The sequence below is a fragment of the Protopterus annectens genome, chromosome 6.part0 (genome assembly GCF_019279795.1).
Source record: "Protopterus annectens isolate FY-2018-M chromosome 6.part0, PAN1.0, whole genome shotgun sequence".
Lineage (NCBI taxonomy): Eukaryota > Metazoa > Chordata > Ceratodontiformes > Protopteridae > Protopterus > Protopterus annectens.
In genome coordinates this window covers 109092555-109102324 of record NC_056737.1, presented here as the reverse complement: position 1 = coordinate 109102324, position 9770 = coordinate 109092555, and positions in this window count along the sequence as shown.

Below are 9770 nucleotides of genomic sequence, written 5' to 3'. Positions count from 1 at the left end.
GACACCTGCTTTTGTGGACAGTCACATGTACTACACTTCCCTTATCCCTCCTTTATCACTATTGCTGATGTCACTCACCTTCAAAGATACCTTTGGACAGCTCTCCAACATGTAAGCTCCGTGGTGCTTGCAATAAATGTATAACAATATAATAGCAATACATAGTCAGGTAGGGGTTTGAAACTCAGTGCTGGTAAGTGTGTGTTATCAGTATCCTGTTGTGTGATTATGTAATGACAGGGTCCACAGCAGTGTTTATTATGCCACATCATTATATTGAGGAGCTACATGTCCCATTGTCAACATTGCAGGGCCAACATTTTCCAAACATTGTAGAGATTCTTGTCGACAATCCTCAGCCATAAATGTGTACAGCCATGTGCAATTACCATGTAACAGTATGGATTAGTACATAATATAGGCAACTGTCATAATGCCCAGATACCACTCTCTATCCATGGATCATACACAGACATGCTTGGCTCTTATTCTCCTACTCCCTTCCTTTCTTAATTTGTCTCTGTCTGTCTTTCTCACTCCCTCTCTGGTGGATTTGGAAAACTACGCCTGCTTTGCTTAAGCAGCTGCTTGTGTTTTGTAAGTGATGCTCATGATCAGCTGATAGCCTGTGCACGAATTGCTGTCCCCCACTAGCTAATTGCATATGGAACAGCTGTGGTATGATTCCTATAGCCAATTGCATGGAAACACACTCCTATAACTAAGCACTTCATGTGGGTGTTGGACATTTTCCTTCAATGTGAGCAGGACTTCATATGGATGTTTGACAAACAGCATCACAGAGAGTAGTTGGATATACCTCTTACAACATACAGTGTGGAGACAGGCCAACAAACAGGAGGGGGTGATCCAGACATGGGGACAGAATGTAAGTATTGCTGTTCTACATTTGAAGTAATGTTGGTTTAACAGGGTTTGTATGGATATGGCTGTTCTACATGATTTAATATCTGTCATGACAGTGTTATGTGCTTGAGGAAACTCTCATCTGTAAGGCTATCTGCAGAGTGGCCACTATATGGAATCTTATATGTGTTGTGTTACTCACACATTTCCTATCTTTAGAAATGTAGTACCATACTCTGAGGGCTGCAGTCAGTACATGGTGACAGCCATGTGAGTTACTGACTTCATATCCCTCAGAAGTCATATGTCACAACAAACCCTGTTACACCAGTAAATGTATGAGTTTAATCACAGCAAGATGTCAATATTGGCCCTGTGTTTGTGTCTCCAGCCACAACTGTGTCAACCTTTGTACATATGTCATGCAGTAAGAGGAGCAAATGTTCAGTACATCATTATTTAAAACAAGTAATCTCTATGGTATCCTTGAAGTCTCAAAACAACCCACTAAAGTGTAGTGGGTCCAAAAACAAAACAGTATAAGAAACTTCTCTGTGTGGAAGATTTTCAGTCCATATATTTCTAGTTAATCACTGTATATTAATCAGATCAGACAATAGTAGTAGAAGTAGCAAACTTAAACTCGTCTTAAGTCAAAACAAAACAAAAAATAATAATAGAAAATATATAATTGTACAGCATTACTAAGTATTCGAAAGTAATCCAAGCAAGGCAGGCAGTCTGTTCCCAGTCAAAAATCCTTTATTAAGTACACAGACAAGCGATCCAAGTAAAACAAAAATAGAGTAATAATTTCTTCACAAGCTTTCTAAATATATTTATACATTTTATCAGGTATGGGAGTGGTTTATTGTGCTGTAAAACAAAGTGTTATTGGTACACATGTTAAATTCACATCCCTTCCCCCATCAGTGTGACATTCAAGCTGGTCCTGCCCTACTTAGTAGCTGTCATAATAATATATAACCCTTATGTACTTTAAATAAAATTTATAATTATGTGGTACCTCTTATTTAACCAGATTATTAAGTAGATTATTAAGTCTGTGATTTTATCCAAGACAATATACTACATGGCTGGAAATATATCAACCTTAGTTCATTTGGCAATCAAAATATATATATAAATATATACATATAAATTTTGCATGTAAAAATCAATTTCTATTTTCATAACCTATTGTTAACAAAGATTGCTTTTGTCCTTCTAGACTTCTTCAGGTCTGTGTACAAGAACCCTAAAAACAATCTATAAAAATATATATAATTGTATAATTAGTTAGTATTGTTATTACACATAATTATGAATAAAGTGGAAAAAATAACCAGACAAAAATAAAAGTAATAAAAATGTATGTATGATGATGGAAACAAAATAAACACTTAAATTTCAACTGCTTTAAAATGGTATTTAAAACCAATTTGTAGAATAAAATAAAATAAAATACAACTAGTCATGTAAACAATGTGGCAATTTTTGAAGTTCCAGTGCACTTTTAATTGAACAGTAGTAGTTTAGTCCAGGCTTCCTGAAAGAGTTCAGCTTTAATTGCCACATGAGTTCATGTTTCTCCAGAATATTCAGGATGTCTTCTTCAAGATCACCCATGTCTATGCGATCCAGGATCTGGAACTTAAAACCTGTGTGTATTTTATGAAGAGAAAGGTGTTTGGCTAGTGCATTATTTTTACATCCAGAGCGGATTTCTGACAGATGACATGAAATCCTATGCTTGAGTTTATTTACAGTCTTGCCCACATAGAATGCATCACATTCATTGCACTGTGCCGTGTAAATTACTTTTTTAGTGTTACAGTCACCCTCTGCACTGGTTTTAATGATCTTCTTTAAGTAAAGGTAATAAAAACTATCACCTTGATGTATAAATATTCAGAATCTACAATTAGTTTCACATCTTTTAGTGCTTTTCTCATATGGTCTAGGTTTAAATTCAACAAAACTTCTAATGTTCCTGGCCTTCCTATAAACAAATGATGGGGCTTCACATAAGATGTTAATCAGAAAAGGGTTTCCTGTGACAATGTCCCAGTTTTCTTCAATAATATTTTTGATACTGTGATAAACCAAAGTGTATGTCAGGATGCAGCTATTTTTGCATTTGTTATTCTATGTGGAATTACTTATCATTTTTCTACTGGGGAGGTTGAGTGAAGGTGCTTCAGTCCTTTTCAGTTCTATAATGTGTTCCAGGATGTTTTTTAACATCTGACTTTCATAGCCTCTCACTAGAAAATCATTATCTAAGTTATTCAGGTTTTTCAAAAACGGTTCCATCTCTGTGGTAATTCTAGCCAATCTATAGCCTTGGGACCTCACTACATTATACTTGGTTTTAGCAGGATGTAGACATTTACTGTGGAGTAATAAGTTAACCCTCATTGGTTTTCTGAATAGATCAGTGGTGATTCTGTTATTGTTGGTGTCCTTGGAAATCTGCATATCTAAGAAAGTGGTTGAAGTACAGCTATGGGAAGAGGTAAACTTCAGGAAGAGGGTTGTCTGATTGAGGTAAGTGATAAAATCTCCAAGCTGCAAGGTGTCACCTTCCCACACAATAAAGATGTCATCAATAAAACGTAAATAGCATGTGATATGCTGCATGTTGTTTGTGTTGTTTAACACAAAGTCCTCCTCCCATTTGCCCAGGGCTATGTTAGCTATGCTGGGAGCCATGGCAGCCCCCATTGCTATACCAGTTTTTTGTTTGTAGTGTTTGCCATTGAAAGTAAAGAAATTGAAGTCCAGTACAAGATTAATGTGCTTGCTTAACTTTTGTAGTTGTGCCTGTGTACCCTGATTATGTTTATTAAAAGACTCCATAGCTGCTGTTATTCAGAAATTGTGAGGGAGCACTGTGTACAAGGATTCCACATCAATAGTTAATAAAATACTGTCAGCTTCAACTGTAATGTTTTTTATTTTATTCAAAAAATCAATTGAATCTCTTATGTATGACTTATTCTTTTCTGCTAGAGGTTTCAGCAAGTAATCAAGGTAAATGGCTGTGGCTTCAGTAAGGAAACCTCCACTTGCTACCCACCGGTCTAAAAGGTGGGTCTTCTCTGTTCTTGTGTGGCTTTGGTATTCCAAAAAAAGTAAGGTAAACGTGGGCATGGGCTCCATAAATAATTATAAAAATTTTTAGTGATAAGTTTTTCTTCCCATAATATGGTGAGATTAGTGATCCATAAATCATATGCTCTTTTTATGTCATCCATGGTAAATAACTCATAAAATATGATATCCTCCAGCATGTTCTCTATCTTTTGGTTGTAGCAAGTGGTATCAGTCACAAGTATACCTCCTCCCTTGTCTGCCTTCATTACACGCCTGGATTTATCATTGCCTAGCTCAAGCAATGCTTTTCTTTCTCCCTGTGTTAAGTTATAAAGTTTTTTTATTAGGAGGTTTTTTAAGCAGTTTCCTGATATCCATCTCACATTTCACTTTGAAAGCAGCCAGTGTTTGATGTAGTAGTGGACAATAGCTGCTAGGCCTTTTTATAGTTGCATCAATAGGCTTATTTTCAATGTCATTACTTTTGCCATGAAACTGTGCCCTTAAGTTGAGCTTCCTCACAAACATTTTAAGGTCTATCAGTACCTGAGCAACCTCACTCCTGCAGCTTGGTACAAAAGTAAGTCCTTTGGACAACACACTTTTTTCCTCTTCAGTCAGTGCTTTAACAGAGTGGTTCCAGATAAGTGAAGCACACGTTATTGCGGCACCTGTTGTTGTTGTTATTGTACCTGTTATTGTGGCTGGTTCCTCCGTCTGAGCCTGGGACCTGGGTTGTAGTTGGGGTTCCAGTCCGGATTGCCCAGGTATTGTATTTCCCTCACCCCTGTCCACTGTTTGGTTCTCCTGTCTCCCTGGGAGTTCATGGATAGAGTATGAGACCTCTGGAATTCCTCCTCAGCTTTCTGGAATCTCGGTGGGTTGTAGGAGTATTCCTCGCTGTGGCTGTGGTATGGGGGGACCTGGTAAGAGGGACAAGCTCTGGGGCTCTGATAGTGGTTGTCGTATTTGTTCTGGTACTGGTGCTGGCTTTGGTATTGGTGTGGTGGTTGATGTCTGTGCTGTCAATATTGGTCTTCCTGAAGAAACTGGTCTCTGTGAAGGTGCTGCTGCTCCTGGTAGCCAGATTGTCTGTGGTCCCGGTTGTCCTGGTAGTCCTGTAATTCATCATGTAAAACTCTCTGTCAGTTTTGGTTGCTGCTGTGGCTTATGTTCCTGTCCTGATCCTTCTGTGATGTCAAAGGCTTCTGCAGATTGTTGATAGCCAGAGGGGATTGGGATTGTGGGGAATGAGATGTTGGAGGGGCAGTCTCCTGGTGGTCCTGTATTGTGCCCCTGTCTGGTTTTGTGTGAGGATCTCCCCTGGGAAAATCCCGTTGAGGTCTGCTGGCATGGTTATACTTTCCCTTATATCCCCTGTAATAACTAAAACCTTGTCTGTTGTTGGTTCTCCTGTTGTTGTTGTTATTATTATTGTATGTCCTAGTAAGTCTCCCAGGATCATCTTTGTCCAGTTGATGTCGTTTCATTTTATTAATCTTTCTTTCTTTAATGGACTGCTCATATCCTTTCACTCTTTCTTTAAGCAGCTCAAATTTAGCATCTAGGTCATTGTAGTTCTCATTTTCCAATGTTGTTTTTAAAGATGTAATGTCAGCCTTTGTAGCTTCCTGCACACTAAGGTTGCTCCTTACTAGCAGACAAATATGTTTGTAGCTGGCTTCCTCTAAAATATCTTCCCATTCCTTAGTAAGTGAATCATCCATACTTTTCCACATTGGTCTTTTGTTCAATCTAAGTCCCCAGGGTAGTATCTTCTTATCTATGCTTTGTTGTAGATAAATGTGTTCCCAGTAGAGACCCTGCATGCGTTTCAGTTGCTTTTCTAGTTTAGAAAAAGTCTCTGAATTTATATTTTCTGGGCCCATTCTTCCCTGTCCATTTTCTGTATCTGTTTGTATCTGATCTGCTTATGTATCATTCCAGATAGGTACAGTTAGTAAATCGTTTAGCCTGTTATTATCCATGTCTTAAAATGCTGCACCTTCACTCAACTTCCCCAACAGAAAAATGTTAAGTAATTCCACAGAGAATAACAAATGCAAAAATAGCTGCATCCTGACATATACTTTGGATTATCACAGTATCAAAAATATTATTGAAGAAAACTGGGACATTGTCACAGGAAACCCTTTTTTGATTAACATCTTAGGTGAAGCCCCATCATTTGTTTATAGGAAGGCCAGGAGCATTAGAAGTTTTGTTGAATTTAAACCTAGACCATACGAGAAAAGCACTAAAAGATGTGAAACTAATTGTACATTCTGTATATTTATACCGCAAGGTGATAGTTTTTTATTGCCCTTATTTAAAGAAGATCATTAAAACCAGTGCAGGGGGTGACTGTAACACTACAAAAGTAATTTACAGGGCAAAGTGCAATGAATGTGATGCATTCTATGTGGGCAGGACTGTAAATAACCTCAAGCATAGGATTTCATGTCATCTGTCAGAAATCCTCTCTGGATGTAAAAATAATGCACTAGCCAAACACCTTTCTCTTCATAAAAGACACACAGGTTTTAAGTTCCAGATCCTGGATCGCATAGACATGGGTGGTCTTGAAGGAGACATCCTGAATATTCTGGAGAAACATGAACTCATGTGGCAATTAAAGCTGAACTCTTTTAGGAAGCCTGGACTAAACTACTACTGTTCAATTAAAAGTGCACTGGAACTTCAAAAATTGCCACATTGTTTACATGACTAATTGTATTTTATTTTATTTTATTCTACAAATTGGTTTTAAATACTATTTTAAATCAGTTGAAATGTAAGTGTATATTTTGTTTCCATCATCATACATGCATTTTTTTCTTATTTTTATTTTTTTCTGGTTATTTTTTCCACTTTATTCAAAATGATGTGTAATAACAATACTAACTAATTATACAATTATATATATTTTTATAGATTGTTTTTAGGGTTGTTGTACACAGACCTGAAGAAGTCTAAAAGGACGAAAGTGTTCCTTGTTAACAATAGGTTATGAAAATAGAAATTGATTTTTACATGCAAAATTTATATGTATATATTTATATATATATTTTGATTGCCAAATGAACTAAGGTTGATATATTTCCAGCCATGTAGTATATTGTCTTGGATAGAATCACAGACTTAATAATTTACTTAATAATCTGGTTAAATAAGAGGTACCACATAATTATACATTTTATTTAAAGTACATAAGGGTTCTATATTATTATGACAGCTACTAAGTAGGGCAGGACCAGTTCGAATGTCACATTGATGGGGGAAGAATTGTGAATTTAACGTGTACCAATAACACTTTGTTTTACAGCACAATAAACCACTCCCATGCCTGATAAAAAGTATATATATATATATTTAAAAAGCTTGTGAGGAAATTATTACTCTATTTTTGTTTTTCTTGGATCGCTTGTCTGTGTACTTAATAAAGGATTTTCGACTGGAAACAGACTGCCTGACTTGCTTGGATTACTTTCGGATACTTAGTAATGCTGTACAATTATATATTTTCTATTATTATTTTTTGTTTTGTTTTGACTTAAGATGAGTTTAAGTTTGCTACTTCTACTACTATTGTCTGATCTGATTAATATACAGTGATTAACTAGAAATATATGGACTGAAAATCTTCCACACAGAGAAGTTTCTTACACTGTTTTGTACATGATTATTTACTGACATCATACCTGATAACAAGCCAGTGAGATATCAGACTGCTAGACATGTTATGTATAGTAGGCCTTATATTTGAGGACAAAACCAGGACATTCTGTTGTAGTGTGTACAGTAGTGAGGTCTGTGTACTTATGGTGATTGTTGACAGAGTGTGTATTGTGAATATGTACCTTGTCCTGTGTACAGACTGTGGTAGATGTCATTGTTCTTGGTCCTGTTCTATGTGATGTTACATGCTGCTCCAGTGTATGGTACCCTATCGGCATATATGTTTGTAGGGCCAGACTGACACATGTCCCATACTACAGTCAGGCATTGGAATATACTGTGTATTGGTGGAGTATATGTAGGGTTAGTGTGTGAGTGGCACATATGAGGAAGGTGTTGTTCACACAGTCCATATACTGTAATATTAGGTACGCTTACCATATGTGACTGTGGCTGTATACAGATTGGTTGTGGGTATGCACTTTCACACAGGTGACTGTTACTCCATGCTGTTACATGCCTGTAGAGCCTGCTATATTTGCAGGTATATGTGTATTCCCCCATAAGAAATGTAGACCAGTGTTGTGGCAGTCTGCCTGTAGTTTGCACAGTGTTTTGTGACATGCCTAGCAGCTCAGTGTATTTACCCAGTGTGATGTTATGTCCAGATATTTGTCACATGTACTGCTACCGGGCCACCATAACTGTTGTGTATTTCTGACAAAGCAGTGGGATGCTGTACAGATGTATGTCACTAACTAGTGGGTAGTATGTGGGCTTGTGACCTCTACTCCTCTGGTTATTATGTGCCAGGACAGACAGGAGTGTGTGAATGCATAAACTGTGTGAGCTTATCTATTCCGGTATTTTCATGATATCCCCATTTACATGGCTGTAAACTTCCCCTTTGTCAGGCTTGGTCCACACGACTTGCAGTAAGGGGTTCTATGTATACCTCTGGACTGACCAGAGTGTGTCAGACTGTCCACATTTATTGGTCATATCTCTGCTGTATTCCACAGGATCATTACTGTGATTTGTATGGTACTGTACTATGATGATCTTATGATGTCTGTCAGTAACTGATGACGTACATGTCAATATCAGATATGACATCCCACACAACATTTCTGTTAAGACAACCCCTGTTACTGTAGCAACAGTCCACATTTATACCTGCAATACTTACATGACACCCCCTTGCATATATATATATATATATATATATATATATATATATATATATATATATATATATATATATACAGATAGATCTATATATGACCATATATATAACGCAATATACAGATGTATATAAATAAATAGATATGTGTATGTATATGTATACACATATCTATATATATATATATATATATATATATATATATATATATATATATATCTATATCCTTGTTATGTGTAAACATGACTGTTGCATATACCTTCCCAGACGTATCACACCATATTTATCTTTATGTGTATATTTAGATATAACAACATACCTAATTCAACACTATCACTAACAAGTACTACACAATTGTAGAAGTCAAAGCAGTTGTTCAATACTATTCAGTATGTGTACTGACAGATATACTGGAAAAAATAACAGCCATCTTCACAGGTGTGATGGCTTGGTGGTTAACTGCTGTGACTGTAGTGTACAGGGTCCTGGGTTCAAAACCTGCAAATGCTGTTTATTTTGTTGCTGGGCAGAACAAGAGCTGTTGGATAGAGAGTGGTCAATGCAGTTTTGAGCAGCTTTAAGTGGGTTTGTGTGGGTTTGTGTGATGGTAAGCGCTGCTAACGTATGCTTAAATGAATAGGCGTTTACACCATTTCAGCTTCGCTTACCAGTGCGCAAATCTGCTTAGCATTTACATTTAAGCAATGCTTACACCTACTAAGCATACCTCAGCCCTGGTAACCAGTGATCACATTCCAGTCTGATAAAATAGCAGTGCAATGACATCTTTAATAAGTGTATTTAATTCCATGTACATAACATGCGTCTATGTGCTATCATTACAGTAGCAAGGGGTGTGAGTCTACTGTCTGGGACAGCTGAGTATATATGGCTTGTACAGCACTCATTTACTGTTTGAATGTGTTACATACATGGGTAGTAT